The 24486-nt window shown below is 36.6% G+C and overlaps 2 long non-coding RNA genes across 2 annotated transcripts; both read left to right on the top strand.

Annotated features, from left to right (window-relative positions):
* The first annotated feature begins 1318 nt into the window (after positions 1-1318).
* On the top strand, positions 1319-2784 carry LOC110897142. Its single transcript, XR_002568477.1, has 3 exons — positions 1319-1509; positions 2059-2115; positions 2558-2784. It is a non-coding gene; the product is annotated as an uncharacterized LOC110897142 (long non-coding RNA).
* Positions 2785-4743: 1959 nt separating this feature from the next.
* Positions 4744-10001, top strand: LOC110897143. The gene is made up of 3 exons (XR_002568478.2): positions 4744-4964; positions 9276-9332; positions 9775-10001. It is a non-coding gene; the product is annotated as an uncharacterized LOC110897143 (long non-coding RNA).
* Positions 10002-24486: the final 14485 nt, after the last annotated feature.

Below are 24486 nucleotides of genomic sequence, written 5' to 3'. Positions count from 1 at the left end.
TGGACATATTCAGGAATCTTCGGTCCGTCCATTTTCAAATTCTAGAACTCCACCTCAAGCTTCTGGATTTCAGCCCTAGAATAGTATTTCTTTTCCATCATTTCTTTGAGCTCGTCCCAGCTCAGTGCGTAAGCAGCATCTGCACCAAGGGTCTGAACCTGAAGGTTCCACCAGGAGAGTGCGCCATCTAAAAATAACCCTGAGAGAAAGGTAACTCTCTGCTGGGGTGAACAGTTACTCATTCTTAGAACAGAGTCAGTCTTTTCTGCCCAACGGACAAATGCAACGGCACCTCCTGTGCCATCAAAATTCAATGGCTTGCAGTCCAGGAATTGCTTATAGGTTCAGCCAATTGGTGGGTTATTTCCAGAAGTGCCACCGCTGTGTTCAGAGCGGAGGGCTTCATGTCATGTGCGATACGTTCTTGAAGCTCGGCTTCTGTCCTTGGTAACATACTGGTGTCTGTGTCGCGTCTAGGCAGCATTCCTTTTCTGTCAAAAGGTATGAGGTGGGTTAGACAATATTCCATAATTGTCCATGAGGTACATAGTACCATTTGTAAACAGGTAATCACCCGATATCACATGTATATATATAATCATCATTGTATGAGCGAGGAAACAATTACTGAGCCTTCACATAGGCTTGGTGACTTGGATTATTGTTTGTAATAATGTACTCGAGGGTACATCGCCCTGGTCATACAAGTTTCATAAAGTGGTAGAGTGTAACATCACTGAATCTTTCTGAATGTTATTCCTCTTCTCTTGCTTAAATATCGTTTCTCAAATGTCTCGTACACAGGTAGACATGAAGTAGGCAAGACAGGTTTCTTACTTTATAAAGTGCTAAATCACTGGTCTAGGTATTGTTCTACCATATGAAGGTGTGAACACCTAGAGTTTATTTTTGTGTAGTGATCGTTAGCTTGGCCCGCAGAGTCCACCAGGATTTCTATGCACTACAAGTCGTTATTATGAATAAATTTTCTTGCACAGTTACCCCAAATTTTCTCTTGTCCAAGCGGATGATCAATCAAGGACTGTCCTTATACCTCTGTCATGGAAAGGACCATTGCAGTGGTCCACGCTCTTGTAACACCCCGAATTCCGTGTGACACGTTCTAATATTTTAACCACATAAATTTTATGTAAAGAGATGGTAAATATAATCTTTATCATCATTAAGGTTTTATAAATACTAATAAACCTAATAGCCTTATGTATGCATATATGTTACTAGAATAATATGTAAATAAACAAAAAGGGAAAGTGTTATGTTTTTAATAGATGAGGGGGTTAAAATGAAAATGTTAAATTAAAACACCCAACTCAAAAAAAAATGCCCAGTATGTTGTATGTGGGTGTGTGCGATCGTAAATAAGGAACCAGGAAGAGCCCCTCCTCATCTAACCCTAACTTCACAAATCCATCAAATTAAAAGGGAAAATGAAGGCTAGTTGAATGCATGAACTAAGGATGGTGATCACCTAATTATTTCCTACATCAAGTAAGTCGAATTTTGCAATTTGATGATGTTTGATTTAGTGGGTCTTGAGTAATTCGTGAATGCAATACAAAATTGTGTAAGATTAATGGTTGTTAGGAAGGTCTAGATATCATTAGATGCTAAAATTCGAATATGAACAAGGTTAGGGCAAAACCCACTTGCATGTCAAGTAATGTCTAAAAATTGTGAAGTTTTGTATGTTAATTTGATGGTTGAATTATGAAATTGTTATGAATATTGATTTAGAACTGTATGCTCTTGATTGGAATGATAGATTCTAACATAGAAGGATGTTTATGTTACTCAAGGAGTGAACAATGGAAGTTGTGCTTAAAATGCTTGTACATTATGCTAGTCTAGTGATATGCACACCATGTGTTTGACAAAATGCCTAAGTGAGTTTAGTTATGGCTTTTGCATGAATACTTGTTAAGATGATGCAACTTTCTCATGATAATGATGTATGTGACTAGTAAACGCCATAACATACTATAAGAATTGTGAAATTAATGTTGAAAGAAAGCTAAAGTACGAGATTATGACATATAGGCACAAAGAAGGAAGAAGGCGCAAGTCACTCAAAGGCACAATTATCACAAGATCGCGGTAAGTTCATATGAACTTTACGTACTCTATTTGTAGATTTACGAATGATCCCATTTAGTACTACGATATTGGTATATTTTCCCTTTATGAATCATGATTGAATAAATGCAAAGAGTTCGTATGGAGAAATGTCCGAAAGACCAATTGTGGTAAAGTTAAAAAGATCCGTCTAATAGGATTGGAGTGTTAAGTAGAATGATAGTTGAAATGTTTAGGAATTTGACTTGCCATACGGGTCAAATGGGGTAAGTATATTGAAGAATATGCTATGTGGCGATTCATCACAAATGAATCGGGAAGTGGAATGATGAATGTTCCGAAAGAAAGTAATGAGGTTAGTAGGGTAATATGTTATGTTAACGGGTTGAAAAAGAATATGGAATTAAAGGATTTTAATTGTTATGTGTTATGAACTAACAAATGTTGTCGTTATGAATGTTAGGTAAATCTCATGCTTGATCGTGGCGCACTCGGACCGAACACACAATGTCGACCTTTTGCACGCTTCCGGTTCAAGTTGTTTCTTTTGAATGGGTCGAAACGTCCATTTGTGTAGTAAATGTTAAACTAGTTACTAGGATGATGGTAGTAGTTTGAAGTTAAACTTTGTTTTGAATAATTTGGTTTTAATGTTTTGGGTGAAAAGCGTAAAGCTTAAAATTTAACATCTTTGTAAATGTCGTTGAATGTGTTTTGATTTATTTCGTATAAAAACAGGGAATCGTCTTCTTTACGAATGGGTCATGTCAAAATTTTGAAAATTCAAAAAAAAAAATTTTGTAAGAAGTTTATGTTAATTATTGATTATCGGAAAGTGGGCGTTCCAAGTTGGTATCAGAGCCTAGGTTTGAGGGATTTAAGCATCAAGTGCTTGAACTCAAACTGACGGCTCGTGAGGAAGTGTGTGTTCGTTTCACGGCGCAAAGCAAGTAAGTATTTTAAAAGTTGAAAATTTTTCTTTTTGTAGTATGAATAATTAGTTTTAGAATGTTATGGAATGTTGTGGAAAAATGTGGAATGAATCGTTTCAGTTTGGGGTTAGAACGGGTCAAAGAGGGAATAATTCAGCCAACAACACTGGGCACGGTGCACGGTCGTGCACTGGTCGCACGGACGTGCGTTTCCGAGTAAGACAGTGCACTGGCTTGTACACTGCCAGAGCTCCCAACGTTTTAGGTTTTGCACGGTCGTGCAACTGGACGCACGACCGTGCGACTGCAAATTTCTGCCGTAAGACAGCAGGTCATCACCGTAACCTTTTTTCTTCCACCGTAAGCTACGGTGGCCACCGTAGCTTACGGTGGCGCCCAGATATAAAGTTTTCTTTTCTTGTACCTTAAGCTACGGAAGGGTAACCAAAGCTTACGGTGACCGCAGGTAGTAACGAAAACTTTAATTTAACCCCTCAAACCCTAGTAATTCTTATCAAGTCACAAGGATAGCTTGATATACAATAAGAATGCATGAAATTAAACGTGTTAGGTGATTTAGACTCGAGGGAAAGTACATGTGAATGTTGAGAAGAAAAACTTGTTATGATAGAAAGAATGAATGAATGTCTAAGATAAGAACGACACGATACGATTGTCAACGACGACAAGGCATGAAGTACGAATAATGAATGGAAAGTGTCATGATAAAATGATGTTGAAATATGATGTTGGAAAGTATGAAATGAAACCTAATGAATGTAATGAATGTTTTATGTAGATGGCTGATATGGTGAACGTGAGTGATGACGATGAAACACGCCGAAATGAAATAAGAACTATGGTTGTGGAAGAAGTGAAGAAAGCAATTGAGCTAGTATACCCCGACTAGCTCAAGAAGTCGAGGGACAAGTATTGGAGGTAGTTAATACCTCGGTAACATCTAAGGTGGAAGAATTGAAGGAAATGATTAGTGAATTGCAAGTGAAGAAAAGCAAACGGAGATGCACGTACAAAGAGTTCATGGCATGTAATCCCTTACCATACAAAGGGGATGTTGATCCGATAGCTTGCCAAAGGTGGATTTCAAGTACTGAAGCCGTGTTTACACGAAGTAGATGTGAAGTGGAAGATCAAGTAATGTTTGCCACGGGCCTCCTACAACTTCGAGCGAAAGATTGGTGGGACGCATACTTGAAGGAATTGGGGGATGATAAAGTACAGTCGTTAACATGGCAAGAATTCAAGGAGTCATTTCTGAAATATTATAGTCCACAATCCGCAATTGATAAGATTCAGGAAGACTTCTTGCGTCTCAGACAGAGGATGAAACGATTGACGAGATAACAAACAAGTTCCTTGAGAGGGTGAAATTCTGTGAGGAGATAGCGGGGACGGAGAGGCAAAGGATTATACGTTACCATGCTATGCTAAAGGCTGAGTATCGGGAATTTGTAAATCCCTCCAAGTGTGCAACGTTAAATGAACTAATTGAATGGGCAAGAGACAGAGAAATTGAGATAAAAAGGCAGGTTGAACGGGGAGAGAAAAGGGTAGCGGAGAAGCCTACCAACGCAAGCCCATCAAAAAAGACAAGATATCAAGACCAAAGCAAGAAGGGGAAAGCAAGTAGTGAAATTCCGACTTGCAAGACGCGTGGGAAGCATCATTCGGGTGAATGTTTATCGAGAAAGAAGGGATGCTACAAATGTGGACGTGAGGGACATCCGTTTTATAGGTGCCCCGAAAACTCAAAGGCGTGTTATAATTGCAATGAAATGGGGCACATTAAAGCGGAATGTCCGAAACTCCAACAAGGGGCAAAGAGAGATGGAAAGAAGGATGAGCCCCCCAAGGCTCGCGGGAGGATGTTTCAGTTAACCTCGGATGAAGCCAAAGCTAGCCCGGACGTGGTTTCAGGTACATTTTTGGTTAATTCCATGCCTATGAATGTTTTATTTGATTCCGGGGCTAGCAGGTCGTTCGTTTCTAATGAATTGTTAGCTCACCCATCGTTTAAGCTTGAAAAGATAATAGTACCCTTAGAAGTAGAAGTTGCTGATAGTAAAAGTTATTTGTTACATGATATTTGTAGAAACTGTAAGATCTTAATCGAAGATGAGGAATTTAGTATAGATCTTGTCCCGATGTACATGGGGGAATTTAAAGTAGTTGTAGGAATGGATTGGCTTGCCCAAAACCACGCTGAAATTCAATGTGAAAAGAAAGTCATTCATGTAGTAACCTCGGGGGGAAAACGGGTAAGTGTTCAAGGAGATAGAGTCATCAAGTCGAAATTGTGTTCTATAATCAATGCTGTCAAACATGTGAGGAACGGGGGTAGAGCTTATCTATCTTATGTGATTGACACCAATCGAGGTGTCCCAAAGCTTGAAGATGTGAACGTGGTGAATGAATATCCGGATGTGTTTCCGGAAGACCTACCAGGCCTTCCGCCTGAACGAGAAGTAGAATTCAAAATAGATCTTAACCCGGGTGCAAAACCAGTAGCTAAGGCTCCTTATCGGTTGGCCCCAACCGAAATGAAAGAATTGATGACGCAACTTCAAGAGTTGCTCGATAAGGGTTTTATTAAACCAAGTGTTTCACCATGGGGAGCACCCGTATTATTCGTGAAGAAGAAAGATGGTTCGATGCGAATGTGCATCGACTATCGAGAGTTGAACAAATTAACGGTGAAGAATCGATACCCGTTGCCCAGAATTGATGATCTATTTGATCAGTTACAAGGGGCAAGTTGGTTTTCAAAAATCGATCTGCGGTCGGGTTATCACCAACTGCGCGTACGAGAAGAGGATGTGCCGAAGACTGCGTTTCGAACGCGGTACGGACATTACGAGTTTTTAGTAATGTCCTTTGGACTAACGAACGCCCCAGCTGCTTTTATGGATTTAATGAATCGGGTGTGCTGACCTATGCTTGATAAACATGTAATCGTTTTTATTGATGATATTCTAATATACTCCCGCAGTGAAGCAGAGCATGCTTCCCATTTACGTGAAGTATTGGAAATGCTTCGCAAGGAAAAGTTATATGCAAAGTTCTCAAAGTGTGCCTTTTGGCTTAGAGAGGTACAATTTTTGGGTCATGTGATCGATGCGGATGGTGTCCATGTGGATCCATCCAAGGTAGATGCGGTAATGAATTGGGTACCCCCGAAGAATCCAAGCGAAATAAAAAGTTTTCTAGGCTTGGCTGGGTACTACAGGAGATTTATCCAAGATTTCTCCAAGATAGCCTCTCCTATGACGAAGTTAACAAAGAAGAGTGAAAAGTTTATATGGGGAGAAGAACAAGAAAAAGCGTTTCAAACTTTAAAAGAAAAGCTCTCAAATTCTCCGGTGTTGACATTACCGGATGGAACAGATGATTTGGTGGTATATACTGATGCCTCCCACCAAGGTTTAGGTTGTGTATTAATGCAAAAGGGTAAAGTCGTTGCTTATGCCTCAAGACAACTCAAGCAGCATGAAAACAATTACCCAACTCATGATCTGGAATTGGCGGCAGTCGTGTTTGCCTTGAAAATATGGAGGCACTACCTATATGGGGTGAAATGTACTATTTACTCGGATCATAAAAGCCTCAAATATTTCTTCGAGCAGAAAGATCTTAATATGAGGCAGCGAAGATGGTTGGAACTCATTAAGGATTATGATTGTGACATTCATTACCATCCCGGGAAGGCTAATGTAGTGGCGGATGCTTTAAGTCGAAAGGAGTACCCATCCCCGATTCGGGTAAAATCCATGAAGATGGTAGTCACTCCTAAACTCCTTGATGAAATTCGAGAAGCTCAAACAAAATCTTTAAATGCTGTTGACCCAAAGAAAGAGAGAACGAAAGGGTTTATTCATGAATTGTGAGAGAATGCAAATGGAATGAAAACGAGGTATAACCGAATCTGGATACCTCGACATTGTGGTGTGAAGGAATCGCTGTTGAATGAGGCTCACAAGTCTCGATACTCCGTTCATCCGGGGGCTACAAAGATGTATCGAGACTTGAGGATAAATTATTGGTGGCCGGGGATGAAAAGGGACATTGTCAAGTATGTTACTAAGTGTTTGATGTGTTCCCAAGTAAAGGCCGAACACCAAAAGCCGTATAGAAAGTTACAACCCTTGGAGATCCCGGTGTGGAAATGGGAACATGTAACGATGGACCTGGTGACTAAGCTTCCAAAGACAAGAAAAGGGCACGATGCAATATGGGTGGTCATTGACCGACTGACCAAAAGTGCACATTTCCTACCTATTCGGGAAAATTATAATTCAGAAAAGATGGCGGAAGTCTATATGAACGAGATTATATCCCGACATGGGGTTCCGATGTCTATAGTATCCGATCGGGACACCCAGTTCACATCTCGTTATTGGAGGAAGTTTCATGATGAATTGGGGACCCAATTACACATCAGCACCGCCTACCATCCACAAACCGATGGTCAGTCAGAACGAACTATTCAAACATTAGTTGATATGTTAAGGGCGTGTGTCATGGATTTCGAAGGAAGCTGGGATGATCATCTACCTTTGGTAGAATTCTCATATAATAATAGCTATCATAACAGCATAAAAATGGCCCCCTATGAAATGCTTTATGGAAGGAAATGTAGGACCCCGTTTTGTTGGGGGGAAGTGGGCCAACGAGAGATCGCGTCAAAAGAAGTAGTGACCAAGACGAATGAAAAGATTGATATGGTTAGGTCAAGATTAAAAGCAGCGCAAGATAGACAAAAGTCTTATGCGGATCGACGAAAGCGACCAATAGAATTTCAAGTGGGAGATCATGTGTTATTAAAGGTCTCTCCATGGAATGGGATAATCCGTTTTCGTAAACGCGGGAAGCTAGGTCCTCGATACATTGGGCCATTCAAAATACTCGCCCGGGTCGGGACGGTGGCATATCGGTTAGAATTACCGCCCGCGTTGGATGGAATTCATAACACCTTTCACGTGTCGCAGCTGCGAAAATGTCTCGCAGATGAGACTGCATATGTGCCTTTAGACGATATTGAAGTAGCTGAAAAATTGAATTATGTTGAAAGGCCTGTAGCAATAAAAGACTTCAAAGTAAAACCACTCCGCAACAAATCCGTTCGATAAGTGTTGGTTCAATGGCAACGTCGGAAGGGATCGGATCTCACATGGGAAGCGGAGGATGATATGCTAAAGCACTACCCAGAGTTATTCGGTATGTATTCTGGTTTCGGGGACGAAACCATCTTAAGGGGGGTAGACTTGTAACACCCCGAATTCCGTGTGACACGTTCTAATATTTTAACCACATAAATTTTATGTAAAGAGATGGTAAATATAATCTTTATCATCATTAAGGTTTTATAAATACTAATAAACCTAATAGCCTTATGTATGCATATATGTTACTAGAATAATATGTAAATAAACAAAAAGGGAAAGTGTTATGTTTTTAATAGATGAGGGGGTTAAAATGAAAATGTTAAATTAAAACACCCAACTCAAAAAAAAAATGCCCAGTATGTTGTATGTGGGTGTGTGCGATCGTGAATAAGGAACCAGGAAGAGCCCCTCCTCATCTAACCCTAACTTCACAAATCCATCAAATTAAAAGGGAAAATGAAGGCTAGTTGAATGCATGAACTAAGGACGGTGATCACCTAATTATTTCCTACATCAAGTAAGTCGAATTTTGCAATTTGATGATGTTTGATTTAGTGGGTCTTGAGTAATTCGTGAATGCAATATAAAATTGTGTAAGATTAATGGTTGTTAGGAAGGTCTAGATATCATTAGATGCTAAAATTCGAATATGAACAAGGTTAGCGCAAAACCCACTTGCATGTCAAGTAATATCTAAAAATTGTGAAGTTTTGTATGTTAATTTGATGGTTGAGTTATGAAATTGTTATGAATATTGATTTAGAACTGTATGCTCTTGATTGGAATGATAGATTCTAACATAGAAGGATGTTTATGTTACTCAAGGAGTGAACAATGGAAGTTGTGCTTAAAATGCTTGTACATTATGCTAGTCTAGTGATATGCACACCATGTGTTTGACAAAATGCCTAAGTGAGTTTAGTTATGGCTTTTGCATGAATACTTGTTAAGATGATGCAACTTTCTCATGATAATGATATATGTGACTAGTAAACGCCATAACATACTATAAGAATTGTGAAATTAATGTTGAAAGAAAGCTAAAGTACGAGATTATGACATATAGGCACAAAGAAGGAAGAAGGCGCAAGTCACTCAAAGGCACAATCATCACAAGATCGCGGTAAGTTCATATGAACTTTATGTACTCTATTTGTAGATTTACGAATGATCCCATTTAGTACTATGATATTGGTATATTTTCCCTTTATGAATCATGATTGAATAAATGCAAAGAGTTCGTATGGAGAAATGTCCGAAAGATCAATTGTAGTAAAGTTGAAAAGATCCGTCTAATAGGATTGGAGTGTTAAGTAGAATGATAGTTGAAATGTTTAGGAATTTAACTTGCCATACGGGTCAAATGGGGTAAGTATATTGAAGAATATGCTATGTGGCGATTCATCACAAATGAATCGGGAAGTGGAATGATGAATGTTCCGAAAGAAAGTAATGAGGTTAGTAGGGTAATATGTTATGTTAACGGGTTGAAAAAGAATATGGAATTAAAGGATTTTAATTGTTATGTGTTATGAACTAACAAATGTTGTCGTTATGAATGTTAGGTAAATCTCATGCTTGATCGTGGCGCACTCGGACCGAACACACAATGTCGACCTTTTGCACGCTTCCGGTTCAAGTTGTTTATTTTGAATGGGTCGAAACGTCCATTTGTGTAGTAAATGTTAAACTAGTTACTAGGATGATGGTAGTAGTTTGAAGTTAAACTTTGTTTTGAATAATTTGGTTTTAATGTTTTGGGTGAAAAGCGTAAAGCTTAAAATTTAACATCTTTGTAAATGTCGTTGAATGTGTTTTGATTTATTTCGTATAAAAACAGGGAATCGTCTTCTTTACGAATGGGTCATGTCAAAATTTTGAAAATTCAAAAAAAAAAAAAATTGTAAGAAGTTTATGTTAATTATTGATTATCGGAAAGTGGGCGTTCCAGCTCTAACACTCGTTATCGTTACGCGCGAATAGGCACGATGATTAAATGAAATAGGAATAAATAGAATTCCTAGTAGTTGGAGGAGCACCTTCAAGATGAATACTTCATCTTTCTTTTCTGGTCAAGTATGTCGTCATCTCGCTTCACAAAAGTCACAGGGATCTCGTCCTGCTGATTAGAAGTTGTTCAAGGTTGCCGCCTCTGCCTCGTCGTCACTACCATAGTCAGGCACCTTCACGATCGAGAGGGAAGAGCAGCCATCTCCTACGGAAGCAAGCTTAGAATCTTGTTTGGTAATCACTCCAGTCATGAGCTTTGCAATGAACGTGAGGTTGATAGCTTCATCGTGCGAGTTAAGTACAGTTGGAGTCGAAAGTATCTTATTCACGTCAATAATCATTCCGTACACTTATTCGTATGTATTCACGTCAATATTTATTCCGTACACTTATTCGTATGTATGTATCGATAAACAAATATGTTACTTAGCATAAACAGGCATTTCGATGCATCATATTACATATAACTCTCGTTTTTTTTTGGGGGGGGGGGGGTCATTCTTCTAGTTGTCGATTTACGACTAAGACACAAAAACACTACTTGATATTAGTTATCACCAAGAGTGTATTTTATCTTTGGCAAGTCTAACTCGTGTAGACTATGTCTTAGTTGGCACCTTATCTTGAGGGTATTCCCTACTAATGTCCTTGCCTTGTCTCTTTTTGAAAAGTGTTTGACTCGTGGATCTTGACTTACGTGAATGCAATGAAAACCTTTTTTGTAAACTGTTTTCGTGAGAGAACTCTAGTGATTGTAGTCTAGACTCGAGAAGGAATCCTAGTTCACTACAATCGACGCTCTGATACCAAACTGTCACACCCTGACTTTTGCGGAAGCGTATGATGTGTGACTGGTTTAATATCATTGCATTCAATCGTAATAAACAACTACATGATCAAAACGATGTTCATCCATTCATAAAATTTGAGTATTACAAACACTGGTTATTTAAGTTTTAAAACACAACCTTCGACTAGGTTACAAATCAACAAAAGTGGATGACATCTAAACTTGAAGTCTACTTCTAGTTACGACACCCGCGCCCAAGATCCATCATGTCACCTGAAATACATGTAATTTTGGAAAACATCAACAAAAGTTGAGCGAGTTCATGCGTTTTGTTTGAGTCCTGTAATCTTGTAAATCTTTGAGAGACTCCTTTGTAAACAGGTATGAAAAGCGTGTATGAACACGAATGTTTTACAAGGACTTTAAGGCATGTGAGGACATAGGAAGCACTCGTAATGGCTTATACCCTTGTCGATTTTCCTCGACTGTGTCAATTAACCTCGACTGTGTCAATTTACCTTGACTGTGTCGATTACCCTCGAATGTGTCGACTAACCTCGACTATGTCGATTAACCTCGATTGTGTCGATTAACCTCGACTGGGACTCCGAAGCACTACTAGGTACTAGTTGTGACCATGAGTGGGGTTCGGCCGTACCCGTTAGATCTAACCCTCGTCCCTAATTTAGTATTAGTGGCATTTCAATATCTAGTCTATGCTCACATGATCTAGTATTTCATAGGCATTTCATACCGTTCAAGTATTCATAACATGTATTTCACCCCCGAGAGTTATTAAACCAAAAACAGTTAAAGAAAAGGGGGAGCATGAACTCACTATTTTGCGTCTTCAGTACTCGTAACTCAAATCTCGTCAGCAAACATGACTACCTACAATGTGCTAGGGTCTATTAGACGAGCGGGCCGTGCCTTGCCTTAGTATTCATGTTTTGAGTTACGTTTCCTTTATGTCTTTAACATTATCCGAAGTTATAATACTTCTCAAGTATTTATTCTCGTATTTCCTTCCCAAGGATGGGAGTATTTCACACATGTGTATTTGTATTCTCGTATTTGTAGTTCCGAAATAATATATTTTCAAGTCTTACTTTAGAAAATATATTTAAACTTGTTTTGTCAAAAATAGTATATTTCAAGAAAATATATGTTTTTATCTCCCAAAGATAATATATTTTCTTCTTGTTGAAAATATGACATACTTTGTAATAATAACGAAAATCATATTTTCATTTCTTGTATCCAAAATAATATTTACCAAAAATATACTTACAAATGTAGTTTCCGGAATATCTCGTAAGTTACGTTTTTGCGTTCAACTTCGCAATATTAAGTGTGTAACTTATATATTTATTCCTTGTGATTTTTGGTATTATTTCGGATTGTAAATTCTTGGTATTTGTAAGTTATATTATTTTACCCTAAAATAATATATTTATTCCACAAAGTATACAAATATTCACACAAGTGTCCTTACTATAAAATATGTATTCTAAATATATATTTATTTTTTTTATTTACAAAAACCAACCTCCAATACTTGTATTTTTGTTACAAAAATTTATGGCAAAATTTATGTTATAAATCATAATTTAAAACACACTTGTGAACACTTGTTTAGAAAATATTTTCTAAGTGTTGGAATTTTTAGAAACTTTTGCCATAGTTTCCTTTGTAAATGGAGGTGTCCATGCTATTTAGCATATCATTTTCTTTTCAAAAATCATTCAAACAACAACAAATCACTAATCATCTTGTACTTACCAAGTGCAAAAACTATTCCGTTCATGATATAACATGAACTTGATCTTTCACAAAAACGCGTAGTAACTTTGGTAAAGTGTTTAGTAGCCTTAGTTACTTTCCAAAATATATTTACTTCTTGGTAAACTTCATTCTTAAAAAGATTTAGTGTTTACAACTTGTAAAACACATTTTACAAAAATGTTTATTTATAACATCATCTTGTTTCATAAGTATTTCTACACTTGTTTTATCACTAAAAATAGTGCAAGTTTAGTAAAAACCATGATCTTTCAAAAATCACCTTTTTAAACTTGGTTCTTTTAGAAAAATCATTCACAAATCTTGGATCTATAAGTTTACTAGTTCCCTTCGTTTGTTACTTTAAAAGAATCATTTTATTTTCAAGTTCATGTCTTCACTAGAAGATGATTATCTTATGGTGTTACTTAATCATCTTCCTACTTGCTATATTATGTGTTTAATCACCATCTAGCAAGCTTCATATGATGATTAACATCATCAACTCAAGAAATCAACAAGCAATCATCATACATATACTAGACAACACCATATCATCTATCATCATATTTCATCATATGTTTCAAGATTCAAGTTCAAGTCTTTTAGTGTTCTTATGATTTTGACAAAATATATCTTTTAACCACCAAAAATATGAAGTAAACAAGAGTTAACAAGAATCTTACTACTAGCTTCAAGCTAGGGAAGAACAAGATGAATAATGAGTGGATAAAAGCAAACGGATGAGGTCCTTCAAGTTCCGAGACCACCAAACCTTCATATGTGGCTCCTTGCACCTTAGATCACCCTTGGATAGTCTTGAAATGGCTTGGAAAAATTGATGGAGGTGACGGGGATGTTGGGTCGTAGCCTTTGGGGGGGGGGGAAGGGAGGAGTTGTGGTGTTGAGAAAATGAAAGTGCTTAGTGTTCTTATAACCATCCAATATCATTAACCAAAGGGTCTTGTGTTAGAGAAAGTACATACATGATCTTTACAATTCCAAGGGAGATCAAAGAAATATCTTGCAAGATTGCATAAGATTATGGAAATCTTATGGGGTGGGGTCCTTGGTGACCGTAAATTATATGGGGGGGGGGGTTAAATTGTAACTTTGATGGTAATGCAAGTAATTAGTGGATATTTAAGTGTAAATTCTAGTATTCTATGGGTAGGATGCATTATATAGTATGTTAAGGTGTTCGGGAACCATAACTAGCTCAGAAAAATAAAAACAATGCGTCTAGCAATATTTTGGTGTTCCGGGTAATGTCCGGTTGTTCAGTTAAATACCGGTTCGTTAAAGTGTCAAGTTATTCCATTTAGTGATTTTTAAGTACCCTTTTGTGACACTTTTATTCCCGATACTTAGGAAAGCATACAGGACCGTTCTGCCATATTTTTGCATGTAATAAACTTGTTAAAATGTTGAATTTTGCTGAAGTATGCAGAATTCTGCACTTTGTGTGGGTTTTAGGCACTTTCCGACGCTTTATCTATTACCTAGAAAAGCAGTTTTGTGGTCCTTACTTCCCTACACCCTATATTAGTGTATCACTTGGTCTCTGGCTCATACTGGGCCTCAAAATACTGTCTGTCTACGTACTGAACTTCGTCAGCATTTTTAGTTTGTCTGGTAATGGTGCCAATTCTGTTCTGTGTATCATTAGAACTATCTCGTGTTGCATGTAGCAACGATAAAAGTCTTGCAACATGAAATGCCATTGTATGTATATAACAGTAATAAAAAATTCATTTGTCTTGTAAACTAGATCATGCACAGTTATTAAAGTACAGATTACTGTTTAATTAGTGTACGGAATGTACGAAAAAGTGACGGTTATCACAAATTAATTTCTAGTCTTCCTCTTTAATAGCTAACTAAACTAAATTTGTAACTAATTTTCAAAAAATATATATTTTTTAAAAAATAAAAAAATCATTTTAGAGTGTAGGACAAATTGCTAGGTGTGTAGGATAAATTACAGTTGTGTATGATAAATTTAAATATGATTAGGATAATTTTCGAAATGTGTAGGATAACTTTTGATGTGTGTAGGCAAAAAAAAATAGTGTAGAGAATAATAGTGTTTATAAGTAATTAATTACTTAAAGATAGTAATAAATTAGATTAAAGAAAAACTACTTAATATTTTACAATAGTACTCTTTGTTCTTTTTTCTTCTCAATTAATTTTTCTCCTCAAGTGTGTCACACCCTGCTAGTAGCGGAAGCGTATTGTGTGTGATGTAAGAAAGGTGATCATTGCATCCAAATGTGTAAACATAATAAACCACAACGATGGCATAGATATATTGTTTTCAAACCAAGTTTACAAGTTTCCAACATAGTTTTCTAGTTTCCGCAACATTCACAAACGTTAACCAAAACATAGTTATATTACACAACACAAAAGATAGTTTTTGACATAAAACATAGTGAGGTTTTGTCCCCTATATACCCATACGACACAACACAAAAGATAGTTTTTGACATAAAACATAGTGAGGTTTTGCCCCCTATATACCCATACGAAGTTGGGATATAAAAGACAAACCCTCCAAAAGCGGCTATCGTTGTCAACTTCCCCTTTCCCTGTAGTGTATCACCGGCTCAAGACTTGTTTCCTGAAATACATGTAGTTTTAAAAAGTCAACAAAAGTTGAGCGAGTTCATGCAGTTATTGTTATCATGTGAAATATATATATATATATATATATATATATATATATATATATATATATATATATATATGTATATATATATATATAATGAATAACACTCATTTTTAACTTGTAAAAATGCACATAAGTATTTATTAAATCCATTGGAAGGTTAAGGCCTAGCTCTTTTCATTAACACTTCCTTAATAACTATTAAGGTTGCTAATCACGTTTAGCACCGTTAATCACCCCGTTAATCATACTTTAATCTCAACCAAGTTTATACATATCACTTTGCATGCATGTATTCCTACATAATTATCATTATATTCCATGGACTTATATATATATATATATAGGGTTGGGTTATATGGAAAACCCCATCTTTTTGAGAAAACCTTGGAAACCCAACCTCATCCATTGATTGTGTTTGATCAATGGCTCTACTTTTTTTGGGTAATTATTAGATTTAAAATAATTCTTATACAAAAGCTAGTACAACTGCAAGGGCAATTTGGGTAGTGAAAAAGGGGCTTTTTGACCATTGAAAATAACCCACTCCACTTCCCTATGTAGTACCATCAAATCACCAACTCTTTCTCTTTCTCTTACCTCTTTCTCTTTCCTCCCCCACCCCACAAACGTGAAGAAGAACAAGAAGAAGATGATCTCATTTCAGAATTGAAATATCTACCTTCAAGATTCCAAGAAACACTAATCCCAGATCTAAAAGTGATCTCAACAAACACTAATCCCAGATCTTTTAGAGAGAGAATGATGGCAGGACAAAAGTTTTTAGAGAGATGAATTTTTTGTTTTAGAGAGAGAAACAACAATCTTCATCATGTTCATCTATAACACCAATAACACACATACAAGTGTGTGAGAGAGAAGAAGTTTGAAGTATGTTGTTTTAGAGAGAGAACGATGACAAGATGAATGTTTTTAGAGAGAGAAAGTTGATGTTTTAGATAGAGAAACAACAATCTTTATCACAAAGACACACGCACGAGTGTGTGTTTGAGAAGAAGGTTTGAAGATCTTCTTCGTGTTCATCGGACGGTTATAGATCCGGTAAGTGTTCTTGAAATATCATTTCACACTTGATTTTTTGTTGAAATGGTTGTTAATATGTTTTTGTGTGCTGAAAGTGTTTTAGTAATGGTTAATGTTCATGTATTTTAAATAAATCAAAAACTTTAGGATAAGATTATGAACGGGTTTTTTTGTTGGTTTGGTTGCTTGTTAGGGGCTTTTGATCTTAACAGTAGCTGTTTTTTTTTGTTGGTTTGGGTTGCTTGTTTGGGTTTTTGATCTGAACAGTAAGTGTTTTTTTGTTGGGTTGCTTGATTCACAGACTCAGGCCCATAACATGTGTTAAGCCCCCTGTTAGAATGTTATATAACGTGTGTTGATTTACAGAAACAAATCCATAAAAAGATATTCAATTGACAAGCTGGATGGTTGTAGGCGACGTTAATGTGGGGACATTGAATAAGTCACATCCTTTGGGAAAGAAGTCTTCGTTCATTTATAACATGTGTTGGTGGTTCATGCTGTAACAGAACACCATGATGTAACCTGACATGTGTTCATGTATAACATGTGTTAAGCCCCTGTTAGAATGATATATAACGTGTGTTAACCTTTTGTTAAAAAAACAAGTAATATCTATTTTATTTTTGTTGATGTTTAAAATATCCGATAATGTGGATGCTGAGCGTAAAACTTATACAAGTAATAAATGTACAAGTTAGTATGTAACGTGTAATATGAAACGAGCCATTTATGGTAACACATGTACCGGTAATTTTGGAATATATAATATGAAACGGGTCATTTGTTTTGCACATTTTGGAATGTATAACATGTGTTAAGCCACTGTTATAAGCTTTGTGTAACCTAACATGTATTCATGTATAAGCTAGTAGTTTACAAAACACCATGATGTGTATATACTAATCTAACATGTGTTACAATTGGTCTGTTCGGAACATGTAATTGCTTAACATGTGACAAGGGTGAAAACAGTCGACGGGGGCGATAAGTTTAATAGTGAGCTTAGTTAATATCGTAATCTTGTTGTAACCCCACTTGTATACATATGCTAACATGTAAGCATCTGTTATAACCCGACTTGTATTCATGTATATGAAAGTGGTTTGCAAAACACCATGATGTGCATGTACTGATCGTAACACGTGTACAAGTTAATAATTTAATATGGAACATACAAGTTAATATTGTAACACCGTATACCTGAGATAACATGTGTTAAGCCTCTGTTATAATCTTGGTTTAACCCAACATGGTGTCATGTATAAGCTAGTGGTTTCCAAAACACCATGATTTGTATATACATACTGTAACATGTGTTACGCGCCTGACATGTATAACGTCTGTTAAGCCTCTATTATAACGTGTGTTAAGACTTCCAGAATGGATGCATAAACTCCAATAGTAACTTAATAACAACATAATATACCTGATATAACGTGTGTTAAGCCTCTTTTATAACGTGTGTTAAGACTTCCAGAATGTGTTAAGTCCATACCGTTTTAACATCATGTACTAGACAAAACAATAAGAGTCTCACATTACATATTACTAGTAAACGAAAATACATAGCACTAAGAAAAATGGTGGGTCGTTTACTATACCCATAACGGTATAACTGATATAACGTGTGTCAAGGCTCTATTAAAACATGTGTGAGGACTTTCAGCAAGTTACACATAACATGTGTTAGAGATTAATGTACTGGTAAACTTGTAAAAAGCTACATTGCCTACAAGCAAGTTACACAAAAATGGATGCATAGAGCCTAAAAGCAACACAAATATGCTGAGGTCGACTTCAGGGCAGAAGTTCGGAAGGCCAGAATATTTTTAACAACACGTCTTAGACAAAATAATAAGAGTCTCACATTACATATTACTAGTAAACGAAAACACAGATCGCTAACAAGGGGTGGAGCTTCCATTAACGGTCTGTCTTTGCTGTTTATCTGCTACCTTTGCTGACTCATCTCTTGCCTGAAATTTTTAAAGTTAACAGGAGTAACGTTGACATTGTGATGACCCCATTTTAAGAGCACGGGACATCTATACGCAATGTCGGGTCCTATACGGGTTGTGCTTGGGTTGTGAACGAATTGCTTGGTAGTGAATGAAACCTTCCTTGATATTTTGGTAACATCAAGGTTGTAATTCTCGACAAGGTCATGATTATGAGTATCATTGAAACTCAGCACTGTGAATGTATGATTAAAGATTGAGACAAGAATGTTCGCCTTACAAGCACAATTTCTCTTTTGCTTTGGTTTCCCATATTTTGAGCAGCGAAGATACTTGTGAGTGGGAACTCCACTAAAGGCTTTGGTTTCACCTCTTTTTATTTGAAAACCACCTTCGTATGCATATAGCTCGTACATGGATATAACATCCTCAAATGTTGGATAAGATTTCCCACACACGAGTAAGAAATTCTCAGCAACGATAGGAATCCATGATCGGGTCCCCTGATTCGTGTTAGAAACGGACGATGGTGGCATTGTTTCTGCATCAAAAATACACATGGAAAGAAAGACATGAACATCAATAACAGTATTTATAAATGCGGGTATGCGTATGAAAATACGTATGAATGCACATGGGAAGAAAGACATGAACATTGAACATTAATGGTGGAACTCTTACAAAAAGTGTTAGGAAAGATGAAGAAGATTTGAAAGTTATCTTTATTAAAAAGGAAAAAGTAAAAAGAAATGGTGGCTTGATGTGATGTAACATGCAATAATGATGTTGGTCAAATCAAGTGGAATAAGATCTTTTGATATGGTGGTTAAAGGTAAAATTACCTAAACACCCTCAAGATCTAAAAGATAAATCTAGAACTGATGGTATACGTGGGCAGTTCTAGACCATGTGATGGGTTTTCATAGTTTTCTCAAAATAAAGGGTTTTTTCCCTAGCATTACCCTATATATATATATATAGGGGACCGCAAAAATGAGAACCACCTCGAGTTGTAAGAAACGTGAGAACTACACCGTACAGGGCGAGGTGGACCAAATTTTTTTTTCATAAACGTAGATGCGTGTATTATAAACACATTTGTAAAAAAAATTCAAAAAAAAATGTCGTGTGTGTAGTTTTGAGCACCACAAGTTTGTGTTTACGGGTACCGTAAATCCTACCGGAAAATTTACGGTACCCGTAAACATACACTTCTGGTGCTCAAAAACTTATTTTTTTTTTGAATTTTTTTACAAATGTATTTATAATACACGCATCTACGTTTGTGAAAAAAAAATTGGTCCACCTCGCCCCGTACGGTGTAGTTCTCACGGTTCTTACAACTCGAGGTGGTTCTCATTTTAGCGGACCCCTATATATATATTTGTAACATCATACAAAAAATGGCACTTTTATATTTTAACTAGATCTTTTTAAACCGTCATTATATCATACTTTGTAGTCTAGTTATTTTGTCTAAACACACTTGTTTAAATTACTTTTTAAAATTATCTTAGTGCAAATCATGGTGTTTAGCTTTTATAAAAGTTGTGTTCATCATTAACCATCTTCAAGTTCATATAAAAATCCATGGAACATAAGGATATTGATCTTGTTTAGAACTAAACATCAAAATGTCTAGATCATAATTTCTAGACTAGATGATACAAGATCATAATTTTAATCATCCTACTTTAACATAATCATCATAAGCATGTTCATCAACTAGCACAAAGCAATATAATCAACACGTAATATATGATTATTATAAACTTTTTAGGTGGTGATTAGAGTTTTAGGCTTTGTTTCTTTAATGTTCAAGATGATTAACTTGTACTTTAATAATCTACATAATATAACAAGCTTAAAAAGATAGAGGATGATCTTACAACTTTGCACAAGCTAAACAAGAAGATTTAAGAAAAGGTTAAGCTCCAACAAGGCTCCTAATGATCCTCCACCTTTGCAACTTCTTTAAATCATCTTGAAATAAGGTTTAGTAAACTTGACATGGGTGTTTTAAGGTTGAAATAAATGGATGTGTAAATGTGTTTTCTTGGCCGAGAGCTTAGAGAGAGCAAGAAGGTGTTTGCAATTTTTTTTTATTTTGAATCTTTGAAATGATAAGAAGGGATGGTGGATGTTATAGATTTACAAGAAATCTTCTTCTAGTCAAACAAGTCACTAGCCATACTTACGATCCATCAATTACCATCTAGTGTAAGATATGGGGGGGGGTGGGCCACACCATGAACGAAAGTATGGTGATGGTGATTAACTTTTTTTTTTTAAACATAACCTATATAATTTATATATTAAGTGTAGATATTTAGGTAGTTATGTTATCTTGGTTAATTAGGGTGTAATGAGAGGTTTAAGATGATAAGTGGCTTTAACTAGTTTACTAGACTAGTTGGTATTAGTTTTGGATGGTAAGAATACCACTAGTTCGGTTATCGGTTCAATATCAGGCGATATATGAAAGATGTTATATAATACCGGGAGCGATGGTTTTAATTTACCATTGTTGCTATGGCATTTATGTAAGGTGTTTACGACACCAAAATACGGCTAACTAGTTCGCTAGCCTTTTAGTTTAGCCAATTGGTTGGTAAAAATATAATTTGTTCGCCTATCGGTTCGAATTTGGTCAGGTTGTGAACAATGCGGCGTAGCACCGGGAGTTTACTTTTTGGGTATCCCATTGATATCTCTAAGCTTATTGTGATGTATAACCTCATATACAAGTCTTACGAGCATCAAAATGATGTATTTTAGTGTTACGGACAAGTTGAAATTGTTACTTTTATAGCCGAAACGGACAATTTTGTATTTAGGGCATCGTAACGTAAAGTCTTGTATTATTGCAAGATATGTTTTCACATTAGTGTTTTATCATGTAAATGGACTCAGTTATGTTATCCGTGTGTCATTTTTCATTGTTTCGTTCTGTTTTCACGGTTTTCTAGCATGAATAGTGTAACCGTGAATAGTGCGCGCAGCACTTTCTACCAACACTTTTAGGACATTGTTTGATTGGTTTCGCAATTCGACAAAAACCAACATATGTTTTAGCATTGTTTTCTTGTCCTAACACTGTTATCTGATTTACGACACCGTTACGTAATTAAATTACGCTGAATGCATGAGATTATGTAAATAAAATAGTGATTAGTTTGTACGGAATTACCGGTTATTTGCCAGTTGTCACATTCTCACCATGTTAAAAAGAATTTCATCCCGAAATTCAAGTTGAGCCATCCTTTGCAGGAGTTTTCTTGAACAGGTGGGGATATTTTGCCTTGATCTGATCTTCACGTTCCCAGGTATACTCGGGTCTGTGACGTGAGTTCCAGCGGACCTTGACTAGTTTGATACGACCTCTCCTTGTCTTGTGGACTTTCCAGTCCATAACCTCAATGGGTTCTTCGGTAAACTGGAGCGTGTCGTCTACATGAATTTCATCCGCTGGGATGACGACTGTCTCTTCGGTCGGGCTTTTCTTTAGATTCGACACATGAAATGTGTGACAACTCAAATTTCCAAGATTCCTATTTCGCATTTATTGCACGTCCATTGTTTGTGTAGTTAATTATTTGCACAATTAGTTGCTGTGGAATTGTATACGTTTTGATACAATGAAGTGTATTGTGTGATTGTGCATGGTTATGTGTTAATTGTGATAAATTTGTTAAAAGCATAAACTTGGTGGTGAAACTGTGAAATTGTTGTGAGATGGTGTACTTATGTAAAAGTTAATACTTGAAGATGAAGAGAGCAATTAGTGAAATCCTAGTGATACTTAACCCTAATCCCTTTTTCACTAATCATTTCACAAAAATCCAAGCAGTACTTTCACTTTCTCTGGCAATCATCATCACCATCATCATTGGCACAAGATATTCCTCACTCTTGATTCCTCTCTTTCTCTAGAATCATTCAAGGTAATTGTTTATTGATTATTGTAACACTTGTAAACCCTAATTGATTGCTTGATTATTATCAATTCTTGATTCTTGGGATTCTTAGTAAAACCCTAGTTCTTCATATGATATTCTCTGTGATTATTGATTGGATTCTGATTTTGATGATAATGATATTGAATAGTCATTCAATCGATTGCCTGTGATGATAGAATGGTTGGATATTGATTTGATGCTTGCAATGCAATGAAAATAAGGTTTCTGGATCGTAGAAAATAAGAACGTAACTGTTGAATGTATGTGTGTAACTGTTACAATTGTGATTGTGATTGTCTGAGTTTTGATATGATATGATAATCCGACTTTTAAATGTGCTGGTTGTCTGAGTTTTGTGGGTAGCATTCTTGTCCGATCTTTATCTAGGTATCATGAAGTCCGATGTTTATGTATAACATGTTGTCCGATGTTTATGTATAACATGATGTCCGATGTTTATGTATAACATGCTGTTCGAGTTTTTATGATAGTGCAAGGGTCCGGGTTTTGCACAAAGGGGAGGTGTTGTCCGAGTTTTAAACCCCCCTCACTTGGTCCGACTTTTAACCCCCTAAGAGACTATCTGAGTTTTAACCCCCTTTACTTGGTCTGAGTTTTATACCCCTCCCCCTTGCCATGTCCTGTCCGAGTTTTAACAAGGGGAAGTCCCCTTGTTCTTGTCCGAGCTTTATGGCCTCCAAACCCCAACCCCTAGTCCGAATTTCATGTATGGAAAGCAAAGGAGTCCGACTTTTATCACTATTGCATGTTGTCAGACTCTCCTTGAATACACAAGCATATGGTTTGAATTTCTAGTGACTTTCATACTTGGTAACCTAGCCCGACTCTTATGCATGATAACCTAGCCTGAGTTTTATGTTAAATACATAGTCTGAACTGATTTCTTGATAAATGATCCGACGTTGTTGATGAATTGTTTGAGTTAACTTATGATACTTATAATGCTAAGTCAAAACCTGTGTGAGGAGCATTTGCATGTAACTGAACATTGCTGAATATTACTGCATGACCCTATATGTGTGCACATCCTTATCATATCATTCTGCACACAATGATCACCTGTAACACAATTGCTTGAATATCAATGACTTGCAAACCCTAATTTGATGCAAACACTTACATCGTATCATGTGCAACATATCCTAGGTCGTGTGTAACGGACTTAGACATTTGATAAACCCTAGAGCATAGCATATCGAGCAAACCAAGGTGAGTTCACACAGCCAAGGCATGGGGTTCCCAGGGTGGGAATGGGATTGGATTTATTTACTTGTACATCTCTAGATAATGGAACGTAGTGATATGATATGATCCCCGGTGAGGAAGGTGATTGATAAGATACAACTAGACTAATGGTACTAAATTGAACTGATCTTCGCACACACGCCAGGGTTGGCTGCGATATTATGACTAATCTTCGCACACATGCCTAGGAAGGCCACGAACTATACTCTAAACTTCGCATACATGCCAGGGTGGCCGCGATACAAACATACCTAGTCTAGAATACTTGAGAACTTTCCCTAATCTTCGCATACATGCCTAGAGGGCTGCGATACGGACTAATACGATATATGACTTAATGAACGAACGCAAGGCTTACTATACTGATACAATTACTGAACTATAAACTGTGAACTCGCTCAACTAGTTGTTGACTCTCTGCTGCATGCCTTGCAGGTCGTTAGATACATGGAGCTTGCATAGGGAGGAGCAGGTCGTTATGGAGCATGGATCGTGGATGCCATGTTAAAACATTTAAACATTTGAACTTATGATTTACATTGGGTTTTCATACTTATGCTTCCGCTACACTTGATACTATAATTATGTTTTGAACACCTATCGTATTGAATGATCGGTTTGCATTTATTTTACTTGATATTAATTACATGTTCAATATGATTGGTGGCTTGATCCTGGTCAGTCACGCTCCCAAGCGGTGATATTCCGCAGATGGATTTTGGGGGTGTGACAGATTGGTATCAGAGCCATTGGTTATAGAGAACTTGGTTTTAATATGGGAAAACGTTTTT

The sequence above is a fragment of the Helianthus annuus genome, chromosome 16 (genome assembly GCF_002127325.2).
Source record: "Helianthus annuus cultivar XRQ/B chromosome 16, HanXRQr2.0-SUNRISE, whole genome shotgun sequence".
In the NCBI taxonomy this organism is placed as follows: Eukaryota; Viridiplantae; Streptophyta; class Magnoliopsida; order Asterales; family Asteraceae; genus Helianthus; species Helianthus annuus.
This window is presented reverse-complemented; position numbering and strand designations above follow the sequence as displayed.